This window comes from Quercus lobata, chromosome 1 (assembly GCF_001633185.2).
Source record: "Quercus lobata isolate SW786 chromosome 1, ValleyOak3.0 Primary Assembly, whole genome shotgun sequence".
Taxonomy (NCBI): Eukaryota; Viridiplantae; Streptophyta; class Magnoliopsida; order Fagales; family Fagaceae; genus Quercus; species Quercus lobata.
This window is the reverse complement of record NC_044904.1, coordinates 10319168-10332402: the sequence shown is the minus strand read 5'-3', so window position 1 is coordinate 10332402 and position 13235 is coordinate 10319168.

Sequence of the window (13235 nt, the reverse complement as noted above, 5' to 3'; positions counted from 1 at the left end):
ATGAATGCTTATTCACATTGATTGTTGGGGTTTATTAGACTTTTTTTTTTTTAAAGAGTTTCAACCTATGATGTCCATTCCTAATGATAGCTCTTTATCATTAGACCAAGACACCAATCAGTTTTTAGTGTAGACGAAAATTGAACCCCAGATCTCTTATATAACCATCAGAGAGTTTACCAGTTGAGCTAACTGAAACCCACTTTATTAGACATATTTGAATTGAAATACTACGGGTCTATTAGACATTTTTGGACTGACATATTAATTTAGCTAATCTAAAGCGAATGTTAAAAGCATTGAGTGCATTTTCTATCAACATTTAAGTGTCATGTAACTCAGTGATATTGCTTATTAATAAGTACAATTAGGATTCAAATCTCACTCTCTACTTGTTGTAACAATTGAATTATCCATTCAAAAAAAAAAAAAAAAAACTATGCCCCTGACATTATAACTATCTTCCCCCTCAGCAACTGCCTCTTGTTTAATGGTAGTTCAGTTGGTTGAGGAGAAAACTTGGAAGAAAAATGAACTTGATTAGAAACCTTATTGCATATTTTCTTTAACTTCAAAATAATTGTATAGTCGACTGTTGAGTAGTTTTTTTTTTTTTTTTTCCTTGTTTACTTCAAGTTATACCAAGTTCCCAGCCCACCTTGAGCAGAAAATAATCCTAGGTATACAACTATATATACACTTTTTTTTTTTATACAATATAGAAATTATATTCTTACCTAATTTAAGTGTATATATGTGTGAAACTCCCTCCTGGAGACTTGAACACCGGCCTTTGTCTCTCACACTCCACAAACACTTATATTTGCGAAGTGACTACCGCACTAAGAGTGCACGGTAATACTATATATACACAATTAATCATTGTAAATCACATGAATCAAATTAATTTCGATAAAATTAAATTATAAATGTGGGGGAAAAAAGACTAATCGGCCTGTTTGAATATCTATATTGGGCCAAGGGCCTAATCCATGGAAAAGCCCCTCCTCGGCCATGGAAAAATCCTCCTCGGATGAATATAGCCAAGGGTAAAAGAGGTAACAGGTCACCGGTAGCGAGACTACAGATAGTTCCATAGGGCAGGGAAAGCACTAAAGTAGAGAGAGATAACAGAGAGAATGGAAGCGTCTAAGGGAAGGCTGCCTTTATTGTATTCAGTGCCCTGCGCCTAACATAGCCATACTTCTCTGTCCTTGCAACCACTCCCAACAACTGAAGGTAGGGGCTGATGGGACAAATACCTACCCTGGGGACCCCAGTCAGGAGGAGGAAAACGACTATAAAAGGGGAATAAAGAGAAACAAAGGGGGGGGGGGTGATCCCCAACACACAAGAGGCACCAGAAAAAGCTCCTCGGATCTTACCAAGGACCAAATTTTCTCTGTTAAACTCGGCCCATGAGGAATACCTTGATGGTTGTCATTCACACACCTAAGCCCAGCTCTTTGGCCCACTCTCTACAAATTCATTGTATTGGGTTCACTAGTCTAAGGTTCCAAGCATCTTGGACCTAGCCTAAGAAAACGTGTCCCTACAATAAATATGTAAGATTTTTTAGCTGTTGTCTCCATTTTACTTAAGCTTATTTATTTAATTTTTAGTTTTTATGTACATTTTTTTAATTTTTTTTTAATTTTGTCAAAATATATGTATACTTTAACACACGTTTAGTGAAAAATTAAATAAATTATCCTCAAACAAACAACCATATAGGAACAAATTCTAAAAGCATGCCTTTGTAGTTCTAGACAATGAAATTAAGTCTATGACTCTGTAATTCAAGTTTAGCAAGTTGACATGTTCTCCTAGATCGCAACTCGCAACACACCTTTTGGCTGGTGTATTGGGGTGCATCATTTTTGGCCCTTATGAGTGTATGATACATCATCACACCAAGGGTCTTAAGCGTCACACTTCCTTAAAGAGGCTTTATATTGTTTTAGTGTGGGTCATCAAAATCATTGTAGGTAAATGCTTAGATAATGAGAAAACGCCAAATAAAAAGGATTTAAGTAAAAGTTAACAAAAGGAAATTAAGGCATCTAATGAGTTTAATGGATCATATAACTAAAGTGATGCTTTATGCTTAAAGTGGACCATGTATCATGTGGGTGTGGTCGTAATGATCCTTTACTGGAATTTAATTAGCATATCCTCCTTTGGATCCTCTACAGATTCGGTTTTTAAGTAAACTGAGCAGGTGAAATATGCCACTGTTCATTATTTTCTGTACTCATAGTCTGCATTAATAATGCATGTATAATTTCCAAGTGATAAGTCCCATTGTAATAGAAGAGAATGAGCAAACAATGATATTTCACTTCATGATTTATGTAGTATACAATTGTACATAGTACATCATGTCCTTATATGATGATAATAATAATAATGGCCTAGTAAAATACAAAGTACAGTAATCAACAATTTACAATCCAAGTAAAACTTAGATATAGTACTTAAATGTTATTCCTTAAGTTCCCCTCTTAAAATTCAACCATATGACTTTTTTCTCATGAAATAGAAGTATATTTTTTTAATTAAGTAATCTCATACCTAAGTTTTAAGAAGAAAACCTAAGGAATAATATCTAAAATACTACATGTACTTAAGTTTTGTTCGTAATGGCAACACCAAGAATATTTTTTACATATATTCTGAAACTACCACCATCTTCCTATCGTTTTCCTCGTTATTCTCTTCATCGTCACAATACTAGTATTGCTAAACATATAATAGTATTCCTATCGTTTTACTTTTTTATGCATTATAGTGATATCAAGCATCTTCAACTCATTATTGAAAGTTGAAACAACAGAAGTCCAACAATCACGGAGACCATGCAAAATGATGAGAATTTATATCATTTTTGTTTAGTTGAATTGCCTCAACCAACACCTTTCACCATCACTGCACCATTGCCATATTCGTTATCAACACAACTAAAAACCATTACCACCATTTATGGAGATATACCACAACCTCATTAGTGTGTGTTTGGCAAAAATAATTTTTGCCAATTTATTTTACTATTTAGCTTATTTTTACTACTATTTATGAGCCTCCCTCTACTTTTTGGTACTATTTATGGATCTCATTGTACTATTTCAGATAAGTTTTACCTTTATTATCTACAGTATTTTCGGCAAAAAGTTTTCAATTTCAGCAAAATAAGCAGATTCCAAATAGACCTTTAGTTTTGCTGTCACCTTCTTTTAATTACAGAACCAATGCCGCCAGCTACTAAAATTCGTTTGCTATAATCACTAGTACCAAGCATAAATGTCCACTGCCCATGGCTACAACAACTTTACGACCATCATTATTGGGGGCTTCTACAGACTATATCGTAAGAGTTAATGGACTTCCAATTTGGACAATTAACTTTGTACATTATGTTTATCACAAATCAAACATTATGTTAGTATTTTTCCCTTAAGACTAATAGCCATCACATATGATTTTTGTCACATTATCAATAATTCTGAAATGTCATTATTAGTTTATTACCATGTGCATATTATGTGACAAAATATGTACTTTAATAATAATAAAAATTCTAACAAAGTATTTGAGTTATCACACCTAACATAAATGAGATAAGTTGTTCAAATCAAGGTTCTAAAACTTGTTTGGCAAAAAAAAAAGTGTTATTCCCGCAATAGTTATTCTTTGAAACCTTGGTGATTTAAAGTTTTTACCCTAAAACTTTTGAAAGCTTCAACCAGCTTTAAAGTGGTAATAATATCATTGTCAATAGGTTTAACGGTATAGTGGCTTTTGATTGGAATGCATGCACTTGTATTGTTAGGAATAAAGAATTTTACTAGTGGGCCTTCAGGATCAAGCTGGTTCACTCTTGCAAATAAAAGTACAACAATTGGGGAGAATATATATGTGAGGTTTAGGCTGTTTAGCACAAAGTCATTTCATGATATATATATATATATATATATATATATATATCATCATTCTTGTAATATACTATAAGGTATGGTCAAAAAGGGAGGAAAATATAATCATATATATGCTTTTGAAGCTTAAACAAACCAGGAGCCTTATATTTGGATATGATTGTAATAATCTTTAAGTGAATTTAATACTTACTATCATGAGTAGAAGGGGTTTCATGATCATCATCAAAAACTAATTAGTGTCTTAACATGATAATAGAAAACAATTATCATAAAACGGATGTTATAAATTTGAAATATTATTATATTTATCAACAAAAAAAAAAAAAAATTGTTGTATAAAAAATGTTGTGAATTTTTTTTCCCAATTCATTCAACAAATGAGTAAGAGGGGTCCCATCATCATCTTCTACTCATTTAGGCATTCATGTGGATGGGGTTGATCATGAGTTCAACAAGTATTTGAAAATTATCTAGAATAAATCAGCTAAATCATACCAAAAAAGAGTGTATCAATGGGCCTCATCATCTTCTACTCATTTGCTAATTGAACTTTTGGCAATTTGTCCAAATTAATTGAACTAAAGCTGCTGATCAATCATAGTAAAAAAGAGTGAATGTTTTAAAACTATGATTATGCATATCCCTTTCATTAGTACACTTGTCCAAATTTAAAAATGCATAAAGCACTATTTCAAAAAAAAAAAAAAAATGCATAAAGCACCTAAAGGTGACGTGGACCACCATTTTGAAGACAGCTTTTTTTTTCAATAATATGTTCATCTTTCCACGTTCCTGACCAAAGTCGGTCGTACGTGGCACATAGCCATTGGTTCACATCTTTACAACAAGGAATCTTAACCATGAATTATTCTCACCGTCCTCGAATGATCAACATGTATCTGCTAAAAAGGGGAATCCCTATAATGCAAGGTAAAGCTACACAAACACACTATTTGCTTTTGTTTTCTTTGATAAATACTCATTTAATATACACAAAAACTCATTTAATATAGTTATCTATTCTTTTTTCTATAAACAAAGTTTGAAATTAGCAAAAGGAATTGCAAGTTAAGAAATTTATCACACGGATCGAGCTTGACACACAAGCTCACTTCTTGATCTAATTCCCTATATAAGCTACTTTTGACTACACAACCTTGTCATCCAAAGCAAACCAGTTCATTCTAGAAATCATTTCAAACAGTTCCACCCTACAGAAGAACCATCATAAAAACCAATTCAAACCCCATTTTCTTTCACCCTTTTGCTAAACATGGCTAGGTACTACAACCAACATTATTATTACCTAGACTACCTCTCTTTCCCTATCCACCTTTGCTTCTTTGTTTTCATACTCTTCTTCATCTTGGGCTTCACATGGTACATAAACTATGAGTCTATGTTTGAGGACTTGATCACTCAGATCAAACTCGTCCTCACGCTTGTCCCCTTACTTCTATTGATACTAGTTCACTGCCTATCCAGTGGTTTTCCATCTCTGATACCGTTGCCGGGGGAGAGGGATTCGCTTCATAGGGCTGGAGGGTCTCCTTGGGGTGTGGCACTAGTACTTGTTTTCCTTTTGTTCATGATCTCACACCAATCTTCTTTTCATGAGCGTTGGTTTCCCTTACTAAATAGGTGATGATCAAGTTATTTTAGTGGATTTTGGGTCATACCTGTAAGAGAAAAAGTGGGCTAGCTTGACTTGTTCTTTTTGGCATACAAGACTTGCTTTTGTATTTAGGTTATTATGATAGCATATATGGTGCCTGTGAAGATAAAGATATTGTAAGAATATGGATCTCTGTACTTAATTTGTTTTGTTTTATTATCATTGATCCTGTACTTATGACCAATTCCAACTTTCTTCTCTTTTGTATACTGCTTTGCCACTTTGAATCTTTTTTAGTTTAATTATGCGTGTGCTCATTCTGTTTTGTTTATCCAATCATGCATCATCAGTTTTTATTCGATGTATAAAATTTATTCAGTTGCATTTGCAAATTGCAATAATGTCGTAGACATTATGTTGCTATTTATTAATGAGCAATTAAGATCTTATATCCTTCATTCATGTATTTATACTTCATTAATCATAACTTGTCGTGTATTTTTTTTTTCTTATAAAATAATCAAAGCTTAAAAAAATTTATTAAAAAAAAAAACTTACACATGAAAAGTAGTGAGTAATTATAAAATATAATACAAAAACTGGTTTCTATTCAATTGAGATATGGCAATATATTCAACACATTGATTCAAATTTGTTTCTGCCTGATATAATCTTTTCAAATTTGTAGTGGTACTTTGATTATGTAATATATTATAAGCCTATTTAAAAAACTCTATATACTACTTTCGTATTCTTGTGTTCTAATAAGTATTATTGTTTCCTAAAAAAAAATATTTCTTTGACTTTTATATACCCATCATGTCTTTTGGTTCCAGCTAGTTTTATTTTGAGAAAGTGGTTCTAGCTAGTTAACAATTCAAACCAAAGCATTGCGTCGTTGAGTCCAAATCTTCTGTCCAACTTTTCCTGCTCCACTTTATATTCCACCAATAAAAACTTGTCACGTGTTCACCTAATTAATTAAATACTATCATTATTGACTTATTAATACTACCGTTATTAATTAATAGTAGTATTTAATTAATTAGGTGAACACGTGGCAACTTTTTATTGGTGGAGTATAGAGTGGAGTAGGAAAAGTAGGACAGAAAATTTGGACTCTGCATTATATAGTCATTATGCAAAACGTGCAACACTTAAAATAACTAAACCCAAGGATAATTAATTCTTGGAATGGGCTCGAGTGATAGTCCAATGGTAATTGTATTTGGGAAATGTTAACAAATGTCCTAAGGACATTAGTTTAGGAACCATTTTTAGAAACATTTTATTGGAAATTGATAAAGTAATTAATTTTTTTGACAACTTTTTATATTTCACTTGAAAGTGTTGTTAAAACTTTCCTAATTTGGTTTATTAATAATTGCTCTAAAGGCACTCGTTAACATATGACCAATTGTATTTTTTGTGATGCTTCACAATTGCGGTTTGAATCTCCTTCCTCCTTCCCCCTCTGCCTACTAGCTAACTACCTAAAATAATAATAATAATCTTGGAAATGAAGGACAATGGAGAGAGAGTAGAAGGGGAATGTGGTTGAATGTAATAAAATTCAGTGGTGAATAAAAACCATTTTTCCCACTTAATGTTTTACTTTATATTTCATCAGTCACAATAAACCTATTAAGTTGGATCACTTCTAAATCAACATCTCAAATTTTTATTTTGAAATTTTCTCCGTCAACATTTTAATCTCAGTTAATCCACTCATTTATCATTTGTCGCATTTTTGTTGTTAATCAATTAAAAAAAAATTCTATTAAAAACGTCATTTTTGAAAAAATGATATCATATTTTGGCAAGTTAATGGCTAAATTCTAATGGATGTTGACACTTGACAGAAAGGACATATTAACATTGTTGTACTATTTGAATATTTGAATTGAAAATTTTTATTCAAGGGACCAGTTTTTACTCTTAGAGTATCTCCAACAATCACTGTATTTCCATTTTTAGCAAATAAAATGCCACTATTCACACTCCAACAGGTTTTCTAAACACAGATTCTCCAATTTTTTTTTTTTGAAGTTGCTATAGTACTTCTCTTAATTTAGAGAACACTGTAGCAACTCCAAATCAATTTTTCTATTTAAAAAATTATCTCAGCTACTATTGTATCAATTCTTTCTCTCTCCTCCGGATTTTTTTTTCCTCTTATTCTCTCCGTTTCTCACATAATCCAAACACAAAACAAAATCCAATTCTTAAAATAAAGTTAAATCAGAAAGAAAAAAAAAAAAAAAAAAAAAAAAAAAAAAAAAAAATCTGACTCAGCCTGGTGGTGGGGAGGACGACGAGCGGCGGTATGGCGAAAGACGAGCGACGGCGGCAGAGCGGAGCCATCAAACCCATCTGTTCTTTCTCTCTCTACCTCTTTCTCCGTATCTTATTACAGAGAAAGCTGGATAATGTGTTGGAATCAAGTAGAAAATGAAAAAAAAAAAAAAAAAAAAAGTTTGAGAAAGAGAGCTAGAGAAAGAAAGAGAGGGAGGGTTCTGGAAAGTGGAAAGTAGAGAAAAAAAAAAGGGAGAGGATAGGGATATATGGTTATACATGTGTGGTGGAGAAAAATCAAAAGAAAAAAAAAAAAAAAAAAAAAAAGAGAAACGTATGGATGATAGAAAGAAAGAAAGGAAAAATAATATATAAAAAAAATGACAATTTAGAAATTCTACCACAATATTTTCACAATATTTTCACAATAAATTTTAAGTAAAATATTGTTATTAACTAATATTGGTGAGTAAAAATATAATTTCAGCAATGAGTTCAAATTAGAACTAATAACAATTTTCCACATAAGATTTTGATGTGATTCTTGTGAAAGTATTGCGAAAAATGTTATGAATATAACACTTTTAATTGAAAAATATAATTGTTGGGAATTAATATAGAAAGAATAAATGATAATAAAAAAAGAATAAAGAAATAATGAAGAAATAATATTTAAATGAAATAGAGAATGGGATAGAGAATCTGTTAGAAAGTGTATTTGAAAAAATGGGTAGGTAAAAGTTAAATGTCATTATTCATTCTCCAAACAGTACAAAAATTTGGAGAAGTTGCTGGAGATGCCTTATAAATTTAAAGGGCATAAATAGTATTTTAGACAAGAATAACAGAACACATAATAATCCCTTCATAATGAAAATTCCAGAGAATATTGTTGTTCTTTAACAATAAGTACTGAAAAAACGAAGGAAAAAAAAAATTTAAAATCAATCATTTGCTTTGAAAGACTAATGTTCTGACTATAATTGAATGTGGCAGGCCCGGTTGTTAGTGAGTACCGAGTACAAGTAAGGGATCCATATACATTTCAGATTTCAGAAAAATTACATTATATTTTATATTTAAAAAACAAGGTATAAACCGGTGGAGAATTCAAGACTTCATTTAAAAATTCTAGCAACCAAAACAATATCATAATTAAAAGATAGTTTGGTCGAGTGGTTAAAGCGGGCTAGGGATTCAATCAAAATAATAATAATAATAAAGCGGGCTACGGATGGAGAATTTAATTTAATCCACATTTAGGTAGGGTAGATCTGGGTGCAATGGCCTGAATTATGGTTAGGGGTACATGAGGGTAGCTCTTTGTTAATTAGTTGAGTAATATTACATGCACAAAAGTTTCACAATTTCTTTTAGAGATATGATCGTATTTCAAATTTTTGGCACCCGATCCATGATGATTGTTCTTTATTATTTGGCTAGGATACCAACTAGTTTTCTATGTAGGCAATAATTGAACTTTAAATCTCTCATTTGATAATAAAAAATTTTACCAATTTAACTAACTAGAATTGTGCATTTTTTTGACATAGTTGAGTTAATAGGATTTTACTAGTTCTTATCAGACACACCACTTACATAACTTTTTTATCTACCATTAATAATTTGTCACATTAATAATTCTCAAATTATTTTTCCACAATAATAACACTATGGAAAAAGTTGCACCCTATATATCAACTATATAGGCCCTACAATTTTGGGGAGAGGCTAATAAGTGAAGATAAAAGTGTTTCTATTGAATGAAAGATTAGGTGAAGGGAGGAAAAGATAAGACCCTACCGGAAGATTAGTTGCATAATTCTTAAAACTTTAATGGGCTTTATGATGTGGCAAGGTACAAGGTACAAAATCATATACAAATAAAGAATTGAAGAAAAAGATCGTCCTAACTTCTGCCCCTATGTTCTTTGTTCTCTCTCTAACATTTTCATTCAATTCTCATTTGGGTTTATGTTTAGAAGGCGAAAGCTTAAGATACTACAATATTTTTCTTTAATTTTTTTTTCCCATGGATGTTGTTGGCACTTTCCCTATCATCAAATTTTGTTAATGTTAGCAGAATTGTCTCATAAAGCAAATTACAAAGAAGTAAATGCCTTATTAAGCAAAATTCAAAGGAGGTAAGTGTCACAAAATAAAACATAGGGTAGCTTCATATTTGAAGGTTATATCGAAGGAGTGGTATATATAATTTAATTAGTTGATCTCTAACGTAGAAGATAGTTCCGTTAAGGTGGTGATGGTTAGAGAGGGTCATGAACGTTGTTGAACTTGCCGGTGGTATCTTCCTCCTCTTTCATGCATAGTTGTCAAAATTATGATCTAGATCCTACGATCTTATGATTTTACGTTCTCACCTATTCAAAACGATCTAAATCTTTCAAGGATCTTTGCGATCGTTTAAGATCGTACAATTCTGACGATCTCAAACAATCCTGATTTCTTGTAATTTTCTTTAACTTGACAGAGGGTTTAATTGGATCCAAATGAAAAATAACATTCCAATAAACTAAGTTTTGCTATTCTAATGTAGAGAAATAAAGTGTCAGTTGAACACAAATGAAAAATAACATTCCAATAGAGTGTCATGTTTTGAGATTTTTGACATCTTTAATGATGCTTACAAATGAATTAAATGATGTGTGGTAATTATATCAAATGAATACAAATTTTTGGTTTTTTATAAATGTATAATTTATGTGATTGTTTAATATACCAATTTTTTTTTTAGTTTTTTTTCTACAATCCATGATCTCATCTACCTCACACGATCTTACGTAAGCTCTCAATTTTGACAACCTTACCTTCGTGCATATATTTGCCCCATTAAGATTATTATCACATGCCCACACACATCCTAGGCACCACGATCTATCTTGTGTAATTGAAATTGCTAAAACTCACATTATCATTGTTAAATTACCAATTCTCTCAAAAGTTTAAACTTCTATCTAACAATCATCATCTTCATTACCACATATTGACTACCATGCACGAACTCTAGCTGCGATGGAACTGTATCAAAGTTAAGACCCACATCATAATGGTAGTGACCGATATATAATCTTATAAAAGAAATTGCCACGGCAATGAGGGCCTTCCATGTAAGTGTTGTCGCCACCACTACCCGTGAAGGTTGGCATTTTGATAATGATTCAGAATCACAAGCACCAGTACCTTTGGCAATGGCTTTTTAGGCTTGATATCGATGCCTTATTGAACACAAATCTTTTGGTGATGATTGGATTTGGAACAGGTCCAGGTTTGTTTTTAGGTGGTATCACAGGCATAATATTCTCTCTTGGTGGGAAGAAAAAAGCCAAGTCAAATCTTGGGTGAATCAAGCTTCATTGATCCCCCTTCTGCTTAGTTTATAGCATTAAATTTAAAACACAATCTAATGCAACTTAAAATATGAGGTTTATTAAACAAACAAAAAATAAAAGAGCAGTACAATAACTGTGTATTATTATTAAACATTGCAGACGTATCAGATGGCATGTGTAAGTCTTCCCCCGTGAATCACATTGGCAGCCCCACAGGCCACAATGCCTGTACGTACTGGAAGTCTGGAAGTAAAAAAGATTCTGTGAAAATTTTAAAAAATAAATAAAAAGAAGAATCTATGGGACCAATTTATTCAAATATATGTGTCATATGTAAACGGTAAAGCAAGGAACGTAAGCTGTTGTGACTTGTGAGTTGACTATAAAAAAAAAATCTTTGGGCTTCATTGGATGTATTCTTTTCACCTCTATAACAGTTTTTAATACATCACCTTTTTAAAGTTTAATTATAATTTTATCAAATAAACTATATAAACTAAATAAGTTAATTTTGTATTGTATCTCTTTTTCTCTATGTCTCTAGTTAGTGTAACTTGATTGCTTGGGGTGTTCCCATTTTTTGTCCCTGTTTATGAAAAGTTTCGATTCCCTCAAAAAAAAATTTAGTGTTTGAGAATGATTTTTATAGAATGTGTTTTGAAGTGGATACACAGTTTATTTGATTGCTGGTTTGGACAACTTAATGAAGATTGGAATGTTGGATCGAGGTGCAAGAGAGTGGTTGTTGATGGTCTTATACTTATGGTAATGGAAAAAAAAGAGAAGATAAAAATAATTGGTTTTGCTTGGACCATCTCTTATAATGTAACTTGCAAGTTTAATTAACACTTACAGATAAGGTCAATCAATTGGGTGAGTTGAGCTGAATGGTATCTCTCACACCTTAAAAGTGTATGAGAGAACACGGGGACCTCAATTTGAGCCTTGGGGTATTTATGCAATATTTCTAACTAATTTATTATAAATAATAATAATAATAAGGCCCATCATAAAAGTAGATAGAATCACCACTTTGATATGGAACATGAGGGGCTAAAATAAAAACACACCTAAACATAAAATGTTATAAGTGTAATTTAGTCTCTAACTAGATGTCTAGAGTCTCTTAGACCAAATAAGATGAGGCTGCACCCTAATCCAATAATTTAGTTATAATAGAATTTGATTAAGAAAAGCTAACATAGGGGAGGAGGTACTTTAAAACACCATAACTACTAATTTGTTTATATGATATTTGCATCAAAGCAAAATATTCTTGTGAAAAGTTAGTAAAACAACACATTGAGTCATTGAGATGTTTCACAACTAACAACACTTACAGCTTTGAAAATAAAAATTCATTAATTGGGATTTTGACTGTGTAAAACATTATTGAATCTATAGATATAGATGTCTTTTGAGTTTTGTCTGTATTATTATGGTGATAGATGATGTACGAAGCTGTAATTGTTGCTTTCAGAGGGCTAGGTAAGGTTAGCTCGAGTCCTTTTATAATAAATGAGGGCCCATAGGTAAAGTTATTTGAGGGCCTGGATAGTTTTAAATTGAATTTATAAAGGGCCAGATTTTAGTTGAATTTTTCTAAGGAAGTGGGGTCCTATGTACCGGATCCCTAGCTCAACTTTTGACTGGGCCTATAATTTTTTCACTACTAATTATTCCTATGTACCGGACCTACCTGTTTCATAATGGAATAGATTTAATGGCTGAGATTGATTCAGAGTTAAAAAAAAAGAAGAAGGAACTTTCAATCTCAATAATTGGATAATGAAAATAAGAAAAAGTTAAAAAATTAAAGTGGTAAAAATATTTTGTAAGTAGAGGAGGGATAATTGCATTCAATCCTATTTTCACATCTATAATTTCTGTCTTCTTTTTTAAATTGAACCAATCTTTGCACTCAGACAATACAGATTGTCCTATCTACTTCGAGTGCTGATAAAGTAATCCATTTTTTTTTTGCTAATCTGATAAAGTAATCCATTAATCATAGAAGAAGGTATCTCGTGAATATGACAT